Source organism: Neoarius graeffei, chromosome 15, assembly GCF_027579695.1.
Source record: "Neoarius graeffei isolate fNeoGra1 chromosome 15, fNeoGra1.pri, whole genome shotgun sequence".
NCBI lineage: Eukaryota > Metazoa > Chordata > Actinopteri > Siluriformes > Ariidae > Neoarius > Neoarius graeffei.
This window is the reverse complement of record NC_083583.1, coordinates 38,943,086-38,966,071: the sequence shown is the minus strand read 5'-3', so window position 1 is coordinate 38,966,071 and position 22,986 is coordinate 38,943,086. Positions and strand designations below refer to the sequence as shown.

At 41.6% G+C, this 22,986-nt stretch overlaps 1 protein-coding gene across 10 annotated transcripts in view; it reads left to right on the top strand.

Annotated features, from left to right (window-relative positions):
- Positions 1-22,986, top strand: part of ptprsa (protein tyrosine phosphatase receptor type Sa) — a 513,824-nt gene that overhangs the window by 97,795 nt on the left and 393,043 nt on the right. The gene's annotated exons all lie outside the window — the stretch shown is intronic.

Below are 22,986 nucleotides of genomic sequence, written 5' to 3'. Positions count from 1 at the left end.
ATGTTACTCCGATACAAGTGAAAGTTGTCCAGTCAAATTTTTACTTAAGTTAAAGTACTGAAGTACTTGCTTTTAAAAATACTTAAGTATTAAAAGTACATTTTCCGTCAATGCATTGTTGTATTATTGCCACAACGCTTACAAAACCTAATGCCGTTACCAAATACAGAAATGTGAATTCACAAAATGAACACATGCTGTGCCATCATGGTGGTTTAACATTAAGCTAGCTAGTCAGTGAAACTCCACCTGACATGCTAGCAAACACTTTTCAAACTCGAAATCATATTGGGTAGCTAACATTACTAGAAAAGAAAGATTTCTACATTCTGTTTATTTGGCAAGATTATGCTAAAGTATATTTCTGAAAGGACTTCAGATAAGTTAACATTATTCATGTTAGCATAACTCCGTTTTTCTTTTCAAGTTAACTAGCTATGTGTAAACATTAGCCATGGACAAGACTGTAGCAACTTGGCAGGCAAATCCATAGAAAGTCATTTGACTAACCAGACTGCGCAGCTATGTTTGCAACATTATCGCTAGCTCTAAAAGCACAGACAACTTCACTGCAAGCTTTCTCTTGGAGTAAAATGTTTATATACCTCGATATGTTTCCGCAGGTTGGACGGCGAGTTTTTGTAGGCTGTGATGTGGTTTGTTTTCGACAAACAAAGCAAACATTTAAAACGAACTGTATCTTTGATCCTTTCAGAAGACTGAAACATGGGTTCTAGGTATGGCCGTGGGTGCGTGCGTTCCCCAGAAGAACCGCCTCCTTCCATTCTGCCATCAACTGATTGTGTTCAAATAATGCTGCGGAGAAATAATTGAGCTTGATTTTATACAGTCTATGGACGTGATGTGACCCTAGTGATTACTGATAGGCTCTCAGTGTCATCTGCGAAAAAAACAATCATGCTTTAGAAAAGAAAAGAAAAAACATCCACTTTCAAAGCCGCTTCATAGTAACGAGGACCTTGACAGAAATGTAGTGGAATAAAAAAGTACGATATTTGCCTTTCAAATGTAGTGAAGTTAAAGTTTCAAAAAAAAATACTCAAGTAAAGAACAGATACTCAAAAAGTGTACTTAAGTACAGCACTCAAGTAAATGTACTTCGTTACTGTCCACCTCTGTTTATTTTATATATTTCAAAACAAACTATTTTATATGACTCACATAGATAAGTCACACAAGTCTGTGTTGCACCTTCATTACATTTGCATGCCGCTTTTGAAGTTTGAAATAAATGATTTTTTTTAAATACAGAGATGTCCACAAGCAACGGCAACCAGCAGTTTTCTCCACCTACACAGACGATCTGCGCTGGCTACTCAATCCCAGAAAAAAAAAAACTTGCCTGTCAATGTTCAAGCAATTTATATCATCTCCAATGCCCATGATTTGCTGCAAATCCAGTGATTCCACCACAAAATTGTCTTTGGTTCGAGTCATGACTGGAAGCAAAGCCATATTTATTGACTGATTCTTGTGCTCTGATTGGCTGAGCCAGACTACGTGACCACACCATAGTGTATGTAGTTATGTTTCAAAGCCAGGCAGCGTACTACAGAGGGTAATTGAGAAAGCCAAGCACACATACATCTGGAGGGAAATTTCATATATATATATATATATATATATATATATATATATATATATATATATTTTGCAAATGTTTTACAGAGAAATGGTTAATAATTTATGATCTGAGAATCCACCAGAAGGCATCCATCCATCCATCCATCCATCCATCCATTATCTGTAGCTGCTTATCCTGTGCAGGGTCGCAGGCAAGCTGGAGCCTATCCCAGCTGACTATGGGCGAGAGGCGGGGTACACCCTGGGCAAGTCGCCAGGTCATCACAGGGCTGACACATAGACACAGACAACCATTCACATTCATATTCACACCTACGGTCAATTTAGACCCACCAATTAGCCAGAAGGCATGTAAATTTCAAAATTTTCTGTTGGGGCATGCCCCCAGACCCCCCTAGCATTAGCGCATTAGCATTAGCCACCTAGTACTTTTTTTAGCCGGCTATGTCAGACTTTCTGGAGAACCCTGTAATATCTCATCTCATCTCATTATCTCTAGCCGCTTTATCCTTCTACAGGGTCGCAGGCAAGCTGGAGCCTATCCCAGCTGACTACGGGCGAAAGGCGGGGTACACCCTGGACAAGTCGCCAGGTCATCACAGGGCTGACACATAGACACAGACAACCATTCACACTCATATTCACACCTACGGTCAATTTAGACCCACCAATTAGCCAGAAGGCATGTAAATTTCAAAATTTTCTGTTGGGGCATGCCCCCAGACCCCCCTAGCATTAGCGCATTAGCATTAGCCACCTAGTACTTTTTTTAGCCGGCTATGTCAGACTTTCTGGAGAACCCTGTAATATGATTTTTTAAAATAATCACCTCTGTATTTATACTCAAACAATTATCTGCCTCAAGCTCAGTGACTATCTGTGAATAACTGTTAAATAATCCCAAATTAAGTCCATTTCGGTTCCAGGTTGTAGCACTACAAAATGTGGAAAAAAAAAGTTTAAGAAGACGTGAATACTTACGCAAAGCATGGCATACAAGAGATTAATTAAAGGGAAGGAAAAACAACTGTCAAGCCCTTTGAAATGAGCAAAGGGGTCTGCAGAACTGATATACAGTATGAAAAGCAGTTCACGTTTCTAACATGCCTTTACCTGAATAGCTGGTATGCCGTCTGGATAATTCAGTCTCGTCCTCCAGTGACCACGAAGTCGGATTATTTATCATCTATACCCAACCTGTTATTACCTTTATGGACACTTGCCTATAAAGTGAGTAAATGTTCAGGCCCAGGATGTCACCGGGGTCTGCCGTGCCTCCCAGACTGATATACTCATCACAAACACAAGGCATTTCCTCATGTCTGAGTCCATCAGTGCGGTTGTACAGAGCTGGAGAGCCTGATACATGCTGCCTTCTGGTTCGGTGGAGATTTTAGGCTTATTCCATCCATGCCAAAGTGCTGATAGATGTAGTTAAGTAGTGTGTGTGTGTGTGTGTGTGTGTGTGTGTGTGTGTGTGAGAAAGAGAGAGAGAGAGAGAGAGAGGGGCTTGCTCCTGGGTGTAAAAAGCTATAAGAACATATTTTTTGGTGGAGAGAATGAATACAGCAGCTGAATCTACAGCTACACTGAGCATATTGTGAAGGATAATAACTTTTGGAGTGAAGAGCCCGGGGCTTAGGCATATCTGGATGTATGTGAGGGATAAAGTTTAACGCCACACATATGGGTTTAAAAAAGATGCTGATAGCAAAAATAAAAGCTTGTATCAAAGTAATGGTGCAGAATTATAGACACTAAACGTCCATTTGAAAGGAAAAATCCACCCTTTAGTGACTTGCATATTAATCTTGATTATTAACGTGATATTTAGTAGCGGTCAATATTTATTTTGTAATAAAATTCTGAGTTGACTTCTTTTATTGATATCTTGGTCTTTTTTCACTCGTTAATGGTTGCCTCATTACCGACAATGTACAATAGTTCTACTGACTGATAGTGGTGCAGTGGGATTTAATCCCTTGCGTCATTTCTACCTAACGTGAACAATGCGGCGGTGCTTTAGTTCTTTATTCTGTCCAGCTGTCTAAGTTTCCTAATCTGTGTACAACCCCGATTCCAAAAAAGTTGGGATAAAGTACAAATTGTCAATAAAAATGGAATGCAATAATTTACAAATCTCAAAAACTGATATTGTATTCACAATAGAACATAGACAACATATCAAATGTCGAAAGTGAGACATTTTGAAATTTCATGCCAAATATTGGCTCATTTGAAATTTCATGACAGCAACACATCTCAAAAAAGTTGGGACAGGGGCAATAAGAGGCTGGAAAAGTTAAAGGTACAAAAAAGGAACAGCTGGAGGACCAAATTGCAACTCATTAGGTCAATTGGCAATAGGTCATTAACATGACTGGGTATAAAAAGAGCATCTTGGAGTGGCAGCGGCTCTCAGAAGTAAAGATGGGAAGAGGATCACCAATCCACCTAATTCTGCGCCGACAAATAGTGGAGCAATGTCAGAAAGGAGTTCGACAGTGTAAAACTGCAAAGAGTTTGAACATATCATCATCATCATCATCATCATCTACAGTGCATAATATCATCAAAAGATTCAGAGAATCTGGAAGAATCTCTGTGTGTAAGGGTCAAGGCTGGAAAACCATACTGGGTGCCCGTGATCTTCAGGCCCTTAGACGGCACTGCATCACATACAGGCATGCTTCTGTATTGGAAATCACAAAATGGGCTCAGGAATATTTCCAGAGAACATTGTCTGTGAACACAATTCACCGTGCCATCCGCCATTGCTAGCTAAAACTCTATAGTTCAAAGAAGAAGTCGTATCTAAACATGATCCAGAAACGCAGACGTCTTCTCTGGGCCAAGGCTCATTTAAAATGGACTGTGGCAAAGTGGAAACCTGTTCTGTGGTCAGAAGAATCAAAATTTGAAGTTCTTTATGGAAATCAGGGACGCCGTGTCATTCAGATTAAAGAGGAGAAGGACACCCCAAGTTGTTATCAGCGCTCAGTTCAGAAGCCTGCATCTCTGATGGTATGGGGTTGCATTAGTGCATGTAGCATGGGCAGCTTACACATCTGGAAAGACACCATCAATGCTGAAAGGTATATCCAGGTTCTAGAGCAACATATGCTCCCATCCAGACGATGTCTCTTTCAGGGAAGACCTTGCATTTTCCAACATGACAATGCCAAACCACATACTGCATCAATTACAGCATCATGGCTGCGTAGAAGAAGGGTCCGGGTACTGAACTGGCCAGCCTGCAGTCCAGGTCTTTCACCCATAGAAAACATTTGGCGCATCATAAAACGGAAGATACGACAAAAAAGACCTAAGACAGTTGAGCAACTAGAATCCTCCATTAGACAAGAATGGGTTAACATTCCTATCCCTAAACTTGAGCAACTTGTCTCCTCAGTCCCCAGACCTTTACAGACTGTTGTAAAGAGAAAAGGGGATGTCTCACAGTGGTAAACATGGCCTTGTCCCAACTTTTTTGAGATGTGTTGTTGTCATGAAATTTAAAATCACCTAATTTTTCTCTTTAAATGATACATTTTCTCAGTTTAAACATTTGATATGTCATCTATGTTCTATTCTGAATAAAATATGGAATTTTGAAACTTCCACATCATTGTATTCCATTTTTATTTACAATTTGTACTTTGTCCCAACTTTTTTGGAATCGGGGTTGTACTCTGCTCAAACAGATCAGCTTCCATAGCTTCAACTTTCATGCTAATACTAGCATCAACACCATTTTGTTTATCGCTAAAGCCAGTATCTCACTGGGCTGCGACAGCCTGCGACTAGTTGGAGACACAACAATTGCGATAAACTATGCGAATTAGTGACAATTTTCACTTGGAATCACACTGAATTGATATTTGCATATTTTACCGCAATTGTTGTATCTCCAATTAGTCGCAGGCTGTCGCAGCCCAGTGAGATACTGGCTCGCACTTCCTGTCTCAACTCGCACTTCCTGTCTCACGGAAACTGACTTGAGATGGGTTTGTGACGGCTTTGCAACACCAGCGACGCATTTGCAGCTATTTTGAGAGAAATTTTGTCGCATGAATTTTTTGAACATGTTCAAAATTTCAGCGACGAAGGAGTGACACTTTGCGACTCATGCGAGGAAATTGAGAAGCCCCGCGAATGTTTCAAGACACTTTTGAAACTCTCTCGCAAATGATTTTCGCAATTTGTCGCAAGCTGTCTCAGCCCAGTGAGATACTACCCTAACTAGCTGAGCTGAGTTGTATCAAATAACAGCATTGCATTCTGGACTTTTGAGTCCAGTGTTTGCACCAATGGCTGCAGTACTTCTACAGTGGATTTGTCATTAATATTACATTAAACATCGCTGAAAAATGATGAGTCAGAACAACTTTTACTCTTTTGTGGGGTTTTTTTTTTTTGAGCTAACAGCAAAACCTGAAAAAAGTTATCTCTTATATTTACGAATGTTTACATTTTTTCTTCTATTAGTAAACACCACTGGAAATGTGCTCACCAGTTCCTTCTTTGATGCCACACGCCTGCCACACAACCACCAACTGTTCACAGGAGTAACAGAAATACAGCAAAACCATCAAATTAACACCACAATCATGAAACACCTCACAACTATTTCAGTATAAATGCATTTTCAGGTTGGAGATTTCCTTTAACTCTTAAATACACACTGCAGGGTCATGAATTACACATGACATCATTTTCTCCCTCAGCCTCATTTGGTTTTTTTTTTTTAGCTCGACGTCTAGTACACAAACTTAACCGCTGTTATCACATTTGTTTTCAGCACTGTCTTTAGAAGCAAATGACGATCCAAAACTCAAAATGAAATGCATGAGAACTGCTTTTAAAGAAATGTTTTAAACATCTGCATGTATTAAGGGTTATCCTTCCTGATGAGCAGGGCAGGTGTGTGCTGATCATCTGTAGCGTGTGTGCACCTTGTTGAACAAAAGGATTAACTCCACTTTGGTGGAATAAGCAGGAATTAACGCTGCATGACACGAAGCCCTTCGCCTACAAGCCTCGCAATTAAACCAACCTCTATTAATCTTTACGGCCTACTCCCGAGGCATTGTGCACGAGTGTACATGCCGGCGTGCCTGTCAGGCTGCTTAATGCACCCTCAGGGCCTCCCTGGAGTCCCTCCTCCGATCTGTACTGCACTATAACGAAACAGCAATAAATTACCATTATTCAATTATCAACGCTCCAGTTATTTACAGCAGTATTTAAAGAAATGTAAATGAAGCTTTGCAGGTCTGAAGGTGATGAATTTTTATTGTGCCTGTGTATATTATTTCATGGTATTTGGGAATCAAAGGCACATTGCTTTTCAGATGGAGCAGTAATAGAGGTGCTGATTAAGTGGGGTGCTGTATACCCAAGAGGATCTCTCTTTTTGTTCTTGTTCATATTTGGTTTCCAAACCTATCGAGCTTGGGCTTGTGTGTGGATATGTGTATGTATAGTGCCTTGCAAAAGTATTCATACCCCTTGAACTTTTTCACATTTTTCCACCTTACAACCACGAACTTAAGTTTTTTATTGAGATTTTATGTGATAGACCAACACAGAGTAGCACATAATTGTGAAGTGAAACGAAAATGATAAATGGTCTTCAAAATTTTAAACAAATAAAAATCTGAAAAATGTGATGTGCATTAGTATTCAGCCCCCCTGCGTCAATACTTTGTAGAGCCACCTTTTGCTGCAATTACAGCTGCAAGTCTTTTGTGGTATGTCTCTACCAGCTTTGCACATCTAGACACTGAAATTTTTGCCCATTCTTCTTTGCAAAATAGCTCAAGCTCAGCCAGATTGGATGGAGAGCGTCTGTGAACAGCAATTTTCAAGTCTTGCCACAGATGCTCAATGGGATTTAGGTCTGGACTTTGACTGGGCCATTCTAACACATGAATATTCTTTGATCTAAACCATTCCATTGTAGCTCTGGCTGTATGTTTAGGGTCATTGTCTTGCTGGAAGGTGAATCTCCTTCCCAGTCTCAAGTCTTTTGCAGCCTCCAACAGGTTTTCTTCCAGGATTGCCCTGTATTTAGCTCCATCCCTCTTCCCATCAACTCTGACCAGCTTCCCTGCTGAAGAAAAGCATCCCCATAGCATGATGCTGCCACCACCATGTTTCACAGTGAGGATGGTGTGTGCAGGGTGATGAGCAGTGTTAGTTTTCCGCCACACATAGCGCTTTGCATTTAGGCCAAAAAGTTCAACTTTGGTCTCATCTGACCAAAGCACCTTCTTCCACATGTTTGCTGTGTCCCCTACATGGCTTCTTATGCCTGTCTTTCAACAATGGCTTTCTTCTTGCCACTTTTCCAAAAAGGCCAGATTTGTGGAGTGTACGACTTATAGTTGTCCTGTGCACAGATTCTCCCACCTGAGCTGTGGATTTCTGCAGCTTCTCTGGAGTGATCATGGGCCTCTTGGCTGCTTCTCTGACCAGTGCTCTCCTTGCTCGCTCTGTCAGTTTAGGTGGACGGCCATGTCTTGGTAGGTTTGCAGTTGTGCCATACTTTTTCCATTTTTGAATGATGGATTGAACAGTGCTTCTTGAGATGTTCAGAGCTTGGGATATTTTTTATAACCCAACCCTGCTTTAAACTTCTCCAGAACTTTATCCCTGACCTGTCTGGTGAGTTCTTTGGTCTTCATGATGCTGTTTGTTCTTCAGTGTTCTCTAACAAACCACTGAGGCCTTCACAGAACAAGTTTATTTATGCTGAGGGTAAATTACACACAGTAGGACTCTATTAACTAATTAGATGACTTCTGAAGGCAATTGATTGCACTGAATTGTATTTAGAGGTATCAGAGGACAGGGGGCTGAATACTAATGCACACCACATTTTTCAGATTTTTATTTGTTTAAAATATTGAAGACCATTTATCATTTTCGTTTCACTTCACAATTATGTGCTACTCTGTGTTGGTCTATCACATAAAATCTCAATAAAAAACTTTTAAGTTTGTGGTTGTAAGGTGGAAAAATGTGAAAAAGTTCAAGGGGTATGAATACTTTTGCAAGGCACTGTATGTGACATTTTTTAGCGTTTAGCATGATTTACTATATTATAACGGTATAATATCTGAAAGACAGCTTTATCTGCAATGTTCTTCAAACTGTCATACTTTGAACTCTCATTCACTGAAATGAATTCCAGGATACCTGTGATTTGTCTCTTTGAAGATTTTCTGGGACAGAAATGATCACACTGTCAGAAAAACAGTGTTGTTTTGCATGAGAGCCTTAAGCATACATCTTTAGTGCCTTTAGTATTTATCTTTTACCGAGAAAGGTGCATGTAGTTTACCTTTAAAATGTATAGTAATATTGGGTATCAGTCTGCTACCATGCTCATTTACTCATACTCGGAAAAAAAAGTGATGTAAACCTAGTGTATGCTGTCATTAGATTACATTACATTACATGGCATTTAGCAGACGCTCTTATCCAGAGCGACGTACAACAAGTGCAAAAGTCAGGTACACAAAGTGCTGAACTTCTAGACAAGAAAGTTCTAGTGCCAACTGGACAAGTGACAAAATAACACTTAGTGTAATATTTTGTTGACGTACCAATACTCAGCAAACAGCCAAGGAAATAAACCAACCATATAAATGAACTGACAAAGTGCAACTTGTAAACATAAATTTGCTGATGCCTCAGTCTGGACACATCATCAGTGATGTTCCTGGGATCACTGGGTGTTTTGGGTCTTTCAACATCATACAATACACTCTCCTCCAGGTGACCCCACTGGTGTTGATCAGACCCCAGCGAGTGTCCAGAAAGCTCGAAATACTCTGTCCCCAAGGCTCTGCTATTTTTAGCCACAGCCATCTTGAGGCTCTCTCAGCCACTTCGATGGTGCTGCGGATGACTATCCTTTTCCTCTCACCTTCAATGCCCAAACTACTGAAGGCTTTAGCTAGAGAACAAGCCATGAATCCCCTCCAGCCAACTTCCACTGGGAGACACCTGGCTCTCCATCCTGACTGCTGACAATTGCTTATTGCTTGTGTACTTGGAGAACGCTTCCTTTCAAAGGCTTCGTCCAAGCGATCTTCCCATGGGACTGTTAGCTCCAGCAGCACCACTTGCTTGGTGGATTCAGATACAAGGTCTGGTTGCAGGGTGGTGACTGCAATGTGGCTTGGGAAGTTCAGCTGCTGTCTGAGGTCCACCAGTAGCTGCCAGTCTCTTGCTGAGGTCAGGATGCCTGCAGATGATAATCTCTTGGCAGGATTTGGCTGCTCTCCAGCTCTGACAAAGGTGATGGTCTTCTTGGGGGGTCGGCACCGCTTCGTCCACTCAAGTCCTGTGCTGATTGCTTCGGCAGTAGACTTCAGTACCTGATCGTGCCTCCATCGGTACCATCCCTCTCCAAGTGCCTTTGTACATCTGCTGAGGATATGTTCTAGAAACTAAATAGAGAAAAATAAAACCCAAACAGCTATCCTCAGGCTAGACAGTACACAGCCTGGGTTGGTCAAGACCAATACGCAGTTACACTATGGGCAGGGAAGCAGGGGAGAGGTAAGTATCCATCCATCCATCCATCCATCCATCCATAACCACTTATCCTGTGCAGGGTCACAGGCAAGCTGGAGCCTATCCCAGCTGACTATGGGAGAGAGGTGGGGTACACCCTGGACAAGTCGCCAGATCATTTCAGGGCTGACACATAGAGACAAACAACCATTCACACTCAAATTCACACCTACGGTCAATTTAGAGCCACCAATTAGCCTAACCTGCATGTCTTTGGACTGTGGGGGAAACCGGAGCACCCGGAGGAAACCCACGCAGACACGGGAAGAACATGCAAACTCCCCACAGAAAGGCCCCCATCGTCTGCTGGGCTCAAACCCAGGACCTTCTTGCTGTGGGGCGACAGTGCTAACCACTACACCACCGTGCTGCCCAAGAGGTGAGTATCATGTTAATAAACAAACGACATGACATGCCTGCGACCTAGGCGTATTTCACCATTCATCGTGATGATTAATCAAAGCAAAACAGACTGCAATCTGTGCTCTGCGAAAAGAGAAGGAATGATAGAATCTTCCAGAATCTTCAAGGACACCCGACCTGAGAGTGTGATCATTACAAACGAGAGCAAGATGTTGTCCATACAAAGATATTTGTGAACAAAGAGCATGCAGTGAAACCGTCACATGTGAAAGAGAACAATTCACTTCTGCGAGCACTGAGACACGCTTGCTTTCTTTCCCTCTCACTGGCCAGTGTCTACACATTGCTCACAAGCCAAAGTTGCAATTCATTGTTCCTTGGACTCATTTTGAATGAACATGCTCGCTGATATTTCTCTGCTAGCTCAGGTTGGCCATTCTCGCGCTCTCTATTAAAGATATCTTTGAAACAGTATGACACCTTAAACAAAACAATCAGCACAAGGAGTTCATTGCTAGCAACACAAACTGAGCTAAATGAAATGTTCCATGATGCCTCTGATTGATTAATACTCAGTAGGTTATGCATTTCAGCATCAGTTTCAGTTTACTACCCTAGTTTAGTACCCCTTTTTTTTCTGAGAGTGCATGAGAGCTCAAACACTGCCCAAAAATGTTCTCTACATAGGGAACTTCCTCCTGAGTACATGATTTCTAGTAGTTTAAGACATCTCAATATTCCTGTTTCTATAAATTATGTTTATAACTGAAAAAAAAATCTGGGATGACAGTTGTAGATGAGGAATGATTTATAACCTGAAAAATACACACTTTACAGCAAGACAGAGGACAGAAATCAATGGCAGAAGTAACTGCAGTTTTGGAGTTGATATGAGCTCTGTTAATAACCAGGTGAAGCGTATCATGGGTAATTCTGCACAGTGAAATGAGCGGTGGAGCTCCGGCGTGCCCCACCGTGTTCGAGCCAGTTGAGGCCAAAGTGCAGTGTGGGCGATTTCTTTTCTTCCACCGAATCACCCAGGACTTGCTTTGATTAGTCTCTCTATTGTTGGAGCCACAAGGCTTCGCTATAATCACAAACAGTGAGAGGAGAAAAGAGGGCACAGATTAATGGTGTGTGGGGTGTGGATACATGTATGGACCTCTTCTTTTTGATGATAGTCTGAGTACAGGGACACATTGAATCGATTCTCAAAAACAAATACAATTTTGTACTATCATTCTGTACTAATAAATACCACACAGTGTGTTTTTATTACTTATTTCCTGTGTAAGTTCACAACTTGAAGTCCAAAAGAGATTTTATCAAATTTATGCATTTTTTTTAATACATCGTCATGCTGGTACAAACAGATCAGGGTCTAAGAATACCGTCAGACTAAATCGCTGTTATTTGGTCAAAATTAGTTCCTGGGAATTCGAAAAAGGACAGCACAAGTTATCGAGCATAACCCCAGTTTACTACACTCATACCAGACTTTGAGGGGTTTTTGTTTAGTTTTGTTTTGTTTGGATTAAAACAGTTCACAAACCCAAGAAAAAATCTTGGTTTTATCTTTTTACTCAGGTTTATTATATTAAAATACACACAATTTATGAAGGGGCGACACAGTGGTGTAGTGGTGTCGCCTCACAGCAAGAAGGTCCAGGTTCGAGCCCCATGGCCGGCGAGGGCCTTTCTGTGCAGAGTTTGCATGTTGTCCGCGTGGGTTTCCTCCGGGTGCTCCGGTTTCCCCCAAAGACATGCAGGTTAGGTTAACTGGTGACTCTAAATTGACCGTAGGTGTGAATGTGAGTGTGAACGGTTGTCCGTGTCTATGTGTCAGCCCTGTGATGACCTGGCGACTTGTCCAGGGTGTACCCCGCCTTTCGCCCGTAGTCAGCTGGGATAGGCTCCAGCTTGCCTGTAGAACAGGATAAAGCGGCTAGAGATAATGAGATGAGACAATTTATGAATAAATATGTGCAAATGCTACAGTATCCACTTTAAATTCAACTATTTTCTTCCAAAACCGTAAGCTGGCCTAGCGTGTCCCCTTCTCAATCAGGAGATTGTGGGTTCTACTCGTGGTCAGGTCATACCAAGGACCATCATAAAAATGGTACCTACTGCTATCTGGCAAGGCACGCCGCAATACAGATGTGAGTAGGGAGTCAAACTCTTGCGGTTACCACAGGGCTAACCCCCCACTGTAACCCTAGCTGAGAGGCCGAAGCATGGGCGTAGCGGATGCGGGGGACATGTCCCCCGGACTTCCCGTATTTGTGCCCTCTGTCCCCCACACTTTTTACAGCCATTACAACCACTCAATTCATTTTTAACATGTGGAAACGCGTTTTTCTGAGCCGCCTCTAAACGCATCATGAGCAGGCGGAGCTAAGGCGGCAAACAAACACCACTGTCGTGTGTGATCAGAGACGCTTTAGAAAATATTGTATGAGTATCGTTGGTGTGATTCAGATCTGGGCAGTGCTTCTGTATGTTCAGCAAACCAACCAAGAGGCTAAAGACTTTTTAGACAGTTTTTCCAAACAAACCGTGTAAGTTGAGTAATGCTGTTGAATGTAGATAATGTTTAGCTAAAAGATGACAAATAGATGTCAATTTAGTTAGTTAAGCTAGCTAGCTAACTTAGAGGCGGTAGTAACTAGTTACATTTACTCCGTTACATTTACTTGAGTAACTTTTTGGATAAATTTGTACTCTTAAGAGTTGTTTTGTTGCAAAATACGTTTTACTTTTACTTGAGTAATATTATTCTAAAGTAACAATACTCTTACTTGAGTAACGTTACTATTTTGGCTACTCTAAGATTACTCACTTCTGGGTAGAAAATAAGAATATAAATGTATTTGTGTTCCTTTGACTGTTATTTTTGTAAAGATTTAATTTATTTTTGTGGTAGTTAAAGTTTAAAGTACATGAATTTGCTGATTATTATTACTGTATTCCTAATTCTATTTCAAAATGTTGCTTTCCACATATTTTTTAATCTTTATTGCCACAATAGAAAGAGCAGGGTGAGAGAGGAGACAGTGGACCAGAGGCCAACAGGGATGATTATGCAGGGTCACAGGTGAGAAGAGAATATAACTAGCTATGCCACTACTACTATTCTTAATTCTATTTATAAATTTTACTTTATAGATTTATAGATTTTGACTTTAGATTTTGATAGTATACAGTGGGGCAAAAAAGTATTTAGTCAGTCACCAATTGTGCAAGTTCTCCCACTTAAAAAGATGAGAGAGGCCTGTAATTTTCATCATAGGTATACCTCAACTATGAGAGACAAAATGAGAAAAAAAAATCCAGAAAATCACATTGTCTGATTTTTAAAGAATTTATTTGCAAATTATGGTGGAAAATAAGTATCTCAATACTTTGTTATATACCTTTTGTTGGCAATGACAGAGGTCAAACTTTTTCTGTAAGTCTTCACAAGGTTTTCACACACTGTTGCTGGTATTTTGGCCCATTCCTCCATGCAGATCTCCTCTAGAGCAGTGATGTTTTGGGGCTGTCGCTGGGCAACACGGACTTTCAACTCCCTCCAAAGATTTTCTATGGGGTTGAGATCTGGAGACTGGCTAGGCCACTCCAGGACCTTGAAATGCTTCTTACGAAGCCACTCCTTCATTGCCCGGGCGGTGTGTTTGGGATCATTGTCATGCTGAAAGACCCAGCCACGTTTCATCTTCAATGCCCTTGCTGATGGAAGGTTTTCACTCAAAATCTCACGATACATGGCCCCATTCATTCTTTCCTTTACACGGATCAGTTGTCCTGGTCCCTTTGCAGAAAAACAGCCCCAAAGCATGATGTTTCCACCCCCATGCTTCACAGTAGGTATGGTGTTCTTTGGATGCAACTCGGCATTCTTTCTCCTCCAAACATGACAAATTGAGTTTTTACCAAAAAGTTCTATTTTGGTTTCATCTGACCATATGATATTCTCCCAGTCCTCTTCTGGATCATCCAAATGCTCTCTAGCAAACTTCAGACGGGCCTGGACATGTACTGGCTTAAGCAGGGGGACACGTCTGGCACTGCAGGATTTGAGTCCCTGGCGGCGTAGTGTGTTACTGATGGTAGCCTTTGTTACTTTGGTCCCAGCTCTCTGCAGGTCATTCGCTAGGTCCCCCCGTGTGGTTCTGGGATTTTTGCTCACCATTCTTGTGATCATTTTGACCCCATGGGGTGAGAGCTTGTGTGGAGCCCCAGATCGAGGGAGATTATCAGTGGTCTTGTATGTCTTCCATTTTCTAATAATTGCTCCCACAGTTGATTTCTTCACACCAAGCTGCTTACCTATTGCAGATTCAGTCTTCCCAGCCTGGTGCAGGTCTACAATTTTGTTTCTGGTGTCCTTTGACAGCTCTTTGGTCTTGGCCATAGTGGAGTTTGGAGTGTGACTGTTTGAGGTTGTGGACAGGTGTCTTTTATACTGATAACGAGTTCAAACAGGTGCCATTAATCCAGGTAACGAGTGGAGGACAGAGGAGCCTCGAAGTTGTTACAGGTCTGTGAGAGCCAGAAATCTTGCTTGTTTGTAGGTGACCAAATACTTATTTTACCGAGGAATTTACCAATTAATTCATTAAAAATCCTACAATGTGATTTCCTGGATTCTTTCCCCCCCATTCTGTCTCTCATAGTTGAAGTGTACCTATGATGAAAATTACAGGCCTCTCTCATCTTTTTAAGTGGGAGAACTTGCACAATTGGTGGCTGACTAAATACTTTTTTGCCCCACTGTATCATTTTAAAGAACTAAAGTCGGTTCCCTGGTGCTGTGCTGTTTGTGGTTATGTGGTTCTTTAGCTGCTAAGGAGAGGTGCAATTGAATGCGAGAGGATGATAAATCACTCAATAGACCTCTGAACAATTTGTCCCCCTCACTTCTAAAATGATGGCTACGCCCCTGGGCCGAAGGCTATACACAGCAAAATCCGCATACCCAAATTAACACCGTCAGATTTAATTTCAACACTTTTAAAGTGTCTATATGGGTCCACCCCATGAGCGTTAATTTAACTCTTTTTGCAGTGTTGGTACCTTAACACTAATTTGGTGTCATTTTTCACTCTTTTTGGAGTTAAAAGTTAACACTTATTAACAACATCCAGTGTTACTTTTTCTCAACACTGATATGTAGTGTTAGACATTAACTCTCTCAGAGGATCATTTGTTGACTATAAAAGTGTTAGCCCCATAACACTTAAAAGGTGTAAATACAGCTCTTCCTGGAAATGATTTTCAAATTAAAGTTTGCTGAAATAAAGGTGGACATATTTTGTGTTTTACAATTAAACATTTATTTTAAACATTTGCACCCAAAAAAAATGAAGTCACATTAAAAAATTTAACAATATGGAACAATATATGTCCTTTCACTCTCATTAGAATATTGCTTCTGAAATGGTCTAAAGTAAGTCAACTGGTCAACAAAAATCAAAGCATGTTCATTACTTTGTTCCTGTGTACAGTATGCATGAAAGTCTCATCTCATCCCATTATCTCTAGCCGCTTTATCCTGTCCTACAGGGTCGCAGGCAAGCTGGAGCCTATCCCAGCTGACTACGGGCGAAAGGCGGGGTACACCCTGGACAAGTCGCCAGGTCATCACAGGGCTGACACATAGACACAGACAACCATTCACACCTACGGTCAATTTAGAGTCACCAGTTAACCTAACCTGCATGTCTTTGGACTGTGGGGGAAACCGGAGCACCCGGAGGAAACCCACGCGGACACGGGGAGAACATGCAAACTCCACACAGAAAGGCCCTCACCGGCCATGGGGCTCGAACCCAGACCTTCTTGCTGTGAGGCGACAGCGCTAACCACTACACCACCGTGCCGCCCATGCATGAAAGTGTTCATCAAAATAAAGTGTATCAACAGTAGAGGCTATTATTAAAGCACGCTGTTCATGTAATATTATGTTACAGATTTTGTTGAATACAGGTAGGTCATTGGATGTTCCAGTGCATACAAACAAATCAATCTGATACTCAGTGCCATAATTTCTGACCCATCCTGCAGTTGAAACATTTGAAAATGGATCTAAATGTAATGTTTGACAGAGTAATTGGCTTCAGCTAATCGATGTGTGTCTATGCAGTGGGCGGGGTGACATGAACACTTCAAGTGTAAAACCCAGGATCGGAGTTGAGAGTTAGAAGTTCAGAGTTAGTATTTATACAATTACACTGACAGGTTTGATTTAGTGACGCTTTGTTTTTGCACCCGATTTTGACACCAACTACTTATCAACTGGAGTCAAATATAATGGATTTAACTCTATCAGAGTAAAATTAACTCTACTTTTGCTCAAATTTCACTAACACACAAAATTTAACACTTCTGAATTTGCTGTGTAGAAATGGAGATTGGCGCCCACCATTGCACCTTAAGGGCCTGGCCTGAGTTTCCTAAAAGCATCGAATTTCACAAAGATCATCGTTAAATGGTAGAGAAAGCAGCACAATGAATGCTTTCTCTCTCCTAGTTAAGATGCTCTTAGCATTAAGAGGCTTTTGGGAAACCCACCCCTGGTTAGTACTGGAATGGAAGACTGCCTGGAAAGACCAGGGCATGGCATGGGAAGGACTTTAGACTTTAGATTATATTAAAATACACATAATTTATGAAGAGATATGTAAAAATGCTACAGTATCCATTTTAAATTCAACTATTTCCTGCCAAGACTGTGAGCTGGCCTAGTGGTTAGTGTGTCCATCTGTCGATCGGGCGATCGTGAGTTCTACTCGTGGTCGGGTCATACCAAAGATCATCATAAAAATGGTACCTACTGCTGTCTGGCAAGGCACGCTGCAATACAGATGTGAGTAGGGAGTCAAACTCTTGTGGTTACCAGAGGACAAGCCCCACACTGTAACCCTAGCTGTATAGGCAGGAAGCAGAGGGCTATAGAAGCAGAGATTGGTGCCCACCAATGCGTCTTAAGGGCCTGGTTAGTACTGCGACTGGAGACTGCCTGGGAAGACCAGGTTCTGGCATGGGAGGGACTTTGACTTTTTTTATTTCCTACCAAAACATAAAGAATTAGAATATTTGCACTAAAAATGGTGGTAATCGTACACCGTCCAGAGACGAGAGCTGGGAGCGAAATCAAGCGCAGGTGAGAATACAGTTCAGATAACAAGCCATAACAAGAACAAATTTGTTTGATGGACATCCAACAGCATTAAACTATAAACGGATAAACATGTACAGCGTGATGTTCTTTAATGAATAAAAAATTCCTATCGTTGTAGATTTAGAATGGTAATTGTAACTTCAATGAACATCTGGGTGCCTCACACCTCCATTTTCCTATCACAGCTACACACACATCGTGTTTTATTCTTTACGTAGTGCATAGAACAGCATTTGAGATGCAGCTATTCAAATAACTTTCAGACTGAGTGTATGCAAAAGAACAGGTGCGTGTATTATGGTGTGTGTGTGTGTGAGATGAGAGTAGTTCAGTCGCTGTTTGCTCTACAGTGGCACGTTGTGCTGGGCCTCTGACCCACAGAGTAAACAGAACAAGAGAGCCTCATACTCCAGCCCTTCCCTACCAAATAAGGCCAAGACAGGCACTACACAAAGGATCAGTCTACCACACTCCACTGCGCGCACACACACACACTTTTTTTCTCCCCTGCCTGCTTGTTCACTCACTCTTTCTCTCTTTTTTATCTCATGCTCACTGCCTCTCGAGTTTTTTCCCTCCGCCTCGCTTCCTCCCTGTCACTTTAAGTCTCCCATTCACCTGTTCCTTCTCCATGTCATGTTTACTCTCTTGTTCTGCCTCTCTCTCTCTCTCTCTCTCTCTCTCAGAGTCTACCGCCTGAGCTTGTCTCCTTGCCCTTGCCGTTCTCAAAATGGCGTCTGAGTTGATGTATTGTTTGGTTTAGTCCTACTTGAGCTTCCTGTCTGAGGATCTGTAAATTAGAAACAGATTTCCATGACCTCCCGTGGTGTCCGATTTCCTTAGCATGGAGTGAACCTTCCTCCATTGCACTCTCAGAATTAAAGCTACCAAACTGTACTTTTGGTGACTTTTCATAGATACTTTTTGTATGTAAAGGTTTTACAGAGTAAAGCTTTAAAAGAACTTCACTCATCCAAGGTCCAATTATGTCCCATGTAATATTTTTAAAGGGATACTATTGCGGGCGGCACGGTGGTGTAGTGGTTAGCACTGTCGCCTCACAGCAAGAAGGTCCTGGGTTCGAGCCCAGCGGCCGGTGAGGGCCTTTCTGTGTGGAGTTTGCATGTTCTGTCCGTGTGGGTTTCCTCCGGGTGCTCCGGTTTCCCCCACAGTCCAAAGACATGCAGGTTAGGTTAACTGGTGGCTCTAAATGGACCGTAGGTGTGAATGTGAGTGTGAATGGTTGTCTGTGTCTCTGTGTCAGCCCTGTGATGACCTGGCGACTTGTCCAGGGTGTACCCCGCCTTTCGCCCGTAGTCAGCTGGGATAGGCTCCAGCTTGCCTGTGACCCTGTAGAACAAGATAAAGCGGCTAGAGATAATGGATGGATGGATAATAATGCTGCATTCGACTTAACTCGGAATTACATCATTTTCAAGCTTGGTGTATTTGAGCTACCAAGTGGGGACAAACATGGACTCACTGATGAATGTGTATGTTATGTTCAAAACAAGCTCACCAGCTAACATTAGTGATCATGATCATGATGTATTTACTTTCTCAACACAGCAAACCATATGGTCAATGTTATAACTTTACCAACTAATCTGTCTATACTGACTGATCTAAAGCGAATACCACTATAAATCACTCAGGGAAGTTTACATCTCAGTTACTGTCGAGCAGCCATGTTGGCATGGCATCGTATGGACACCTTCCCAACATTCCGAGTAAGAATTCAAAGTTGAAGGGGAATTTTTGTTTGTTTGTTTGTTTGTTTGTTTCCGAGTCAGAGTTGGCATATATTTATCAAATGTAGCATATATTTATGTTTTCAGGTAAAAGATTGCAAAAGAGATGCAAAAAAAAGGAAAAGTAGAGTCTGGTAGCTTTTTTTCTAGAAGTTTCTTCGCCAGCTGTTTGTAGTGAGCATTGTTCATCAACAGTGGAAATACTTCTTCAAACTGAAGGTGTTTTTATAGCAGAACAAGTAAAAATATTTAAAAAAAAAAAAACACTGCTTGAAATGTGGCGGTATGGTGGTGTAGTGATTAGCACTCAGTACGTTTACATGCACATCCAAATCGAGCTACTGTCGGTAATCGAGCAAAGGGTCCCAGCAGGGGTGCCAGAGAAATCCAATCCTACATGCAACTGTGAAATCGAGCTATTCTGTGAGGTGCATTGTGCACCCGAGCCACAGGTGGCGCTACACGCCCCATCGTGTTGGTAAACTTCCGGTTGTCGTCATGAAGAAGAGCTATTCAAGAGTATAAACAAAGTTATCAGCAGTGTTGCCAGATACTGCTGACGTTTTCCAGCCCAAAACATGTTCAAATCCGCCAAAATGCACTTAAAACTGCCTAATCTGGCAACACTGGCAGTTCGGTGTTCAAGCTGTTAGGCTTGCTCTAACAGACTGTATGGCTACAAACTGTCCTGCGCAGACCACTGTTTTGTAAGACAACTTATTTTGCACAATTGTATATTTTTCTAAAGTCCATTTTTTGCTTACAAAAAATATTTTTTTTTTGCTTACAATTTAACTTATGTCTTAATAAACACACAAAAAGTTCAATTGTTTTGTTTTTATTGACATTCTTCAGATGTTGGACATATATATATATATATATATATATATATATATATATATATATATATATATATATATATATATACACACACACACAAATACAATGACTTGTTTATGTACACAATTCACAGCTATGCAACAGCTGTACAGATGTATTTGGTGATACAATAAGTGAGCTAAATTTTAACAGTGCAAACAAACAGGGGCGCAGATACATTTTTTGAACTGGGGGGGACAAAAAACTGGGGGGGACAAAGCTGCCAGCAAACCAACCCCAACCCCGATATGCCTGTCAAACTTGTTGTGGGTAACCATAGCAACCAAGCTCGAGTTCGCAACCTGTGCAGTCTGCGCAGCTCAACCAACTGAATATCAGTCTTTGTTTTGTTTTATGTGAGTTGTTGCAACTATGTATACACTGCTGTGCACCTCAATAAACCGAATGGTAATTAGTCTTTTGATTTTTCTGTGAGGTTTGCCTTATGCAAAGAAAGACAGCATAGACGTTTTTTCCTCCCTATAAGTGGGGGGGACCGAACGAGGTGAATTTAAATCTGGGTGGGACGAATCCCACCCTCTATCTGCGCCCATGCGAACCAATGCCACAAAAAGAAAAGATTCATGCCGTTGTCATGATTCGTTGTCATGCCGACCGAGGCTGTTGTTTTTCCCGCTTTTGGTCTCGTCACTCGTCACTTCCGGAAGGGGCAGTGCTGAAGTAAGCGGCTCGACTATGTAGCTCGATAGGGTTTACATGCACTAAGTAGCTCGGCAAAAATCGCATAATCTAGGTCGTGTAGCTCGATTGCGAGAAATCAAGTTCGGTTCAATTTCAGCCGAGCTAAGGTGTTTACATGCCATTTAGAGCTTCGATTTCAGTCGAGCAATGGCAGAAATTCGATTTTCTCTATGTGCATGTAAACGCACTGACTGTCGCCTAATAGCAAGATGGTTCTGGGTTCGAGCCCCGTGGCCGGCGAGGGCCTTTCTGTGCGGAGTTTGCGTGTTCTCCCCGTGTCCGTGTGGGTTTCCTCCGGGTGCTCCGGTTTCCCCCACAGTCCAAAGACATGCAGGTTAGGCTAATTGGTGGCTCTAAATTGACCGTAGGTGTGAATGTGAGTGTGAATGGTTGTTTGTCTCTGTGTGTCAGCTCTGCGATAACCTAGCGACTTGTCCAGGGTGTACCCCGCCTTTCGCCTGTAGTCAGTTGGGATAGGCTCCAGCTTGCCTGCGACCCTGCACAGGATAAGCAGTTACGGATAATGGATGGATGTTTGAAATGTCCAAGAAGCTGTGCTTAAAAATAAAATAAAACTAGAAAAGCACTCGGAGAGCGCAGACCTCCGCCAAGAATCCTTTAAAAAATTCCGGGATCCAGAAGGTGATCCGGATCACCGCCAAAATTTAATGGATTGTTACTTGTGCCCAGTCACACCTCTGGAAAAAAATTCAGAGCAATCCGTTCATAACTTTTTCCGTAATGTTGCTAACAGGCAAACCAACCAACAAACAAACAAACCAACACTACCGAAAACATAACCTCCTTGGCGGAGGTAATAAAGGTTTGTGTCACAAGAATTGTCAAAATTCAACTTAACAAGCATGTTTTTTGTTGTTGTTGTTGTTGTTGTTGAAAAGCATGTTAAAGTCCATCAGGTCATGAAGAGTCAGAGTTGACTAAACAATTGAACAAACAAACAAAATTCTGAACATGGCTGTAGGATCACCCCATGCACATACACAATCATGGATTATAGCCTGGTCACAATGAATGTTAATGTTAGTAATAAAGACTATAATACATGAGTGACTCCTGGTCTGTTGTGCATCTTTGTGTTTTTGTGTGCATGTCCATCAGTATAATGAGCTCGTAATCTTAGCACAGGCCTACACAGATATTTATCAGTCTGAGCGGTCGTTCTCTAATGGACGTCAGTCTGCTCTTCTTCCTGCGTTGTAACTTGGGCGAACCTCACACAGAAGCTCCATTTATTCATATGCATCTTATCTGCACGGCGGACCTGGGAGATGAAAGCCAGTGAAATTTCTGTCATAGGAGATAATGTGTTTGAGAGCCGGGTGTTGTATAGAGGTCCCTCAGGGCTGCATGTGAGGCCCCACAATTCATCAGCTCCAAACACGAAACTTGCTGCTTTCAACCTTGAAAATGAAAGCATGTGAATGTGAATCCCGAGAGAAACTAGTAAAGAGGATAACTGCTGCAGTCAAACACCAGGAAATGAATGTTGCTACTAAATTCTTTACTTATTTACCTTCTTAATGACCGACTTATAGAAAATCTAAATTTCCATTTACCTCTTTAGTAGCGGAGTCATAAGTGTTTGTTTGTTTGTTTGTTTGTTTGTTTGTTTAATATTTTCACCTTTAAGATACTGTCACACTTTTTAAATCGGCAAATACCAGGCCAAAGTGCTTTTTTGTGTTGATATTAAAAAATAACTGCTCACTCCTAATAGCTAGTATTGGCTAACTAACTACCCTCGCTTGCATTTCGAGTAGATTTGTTATTATCAGTAATGCAGATGAAATAAAGCTTGGTGTGACTCTGGTGATGAGGAGGGTGTTTGTCTTTGCTGTAGCATTAGAAGCAGAACATTCCTTGAATTTGAGCTGCTTGTGCAATTTGACT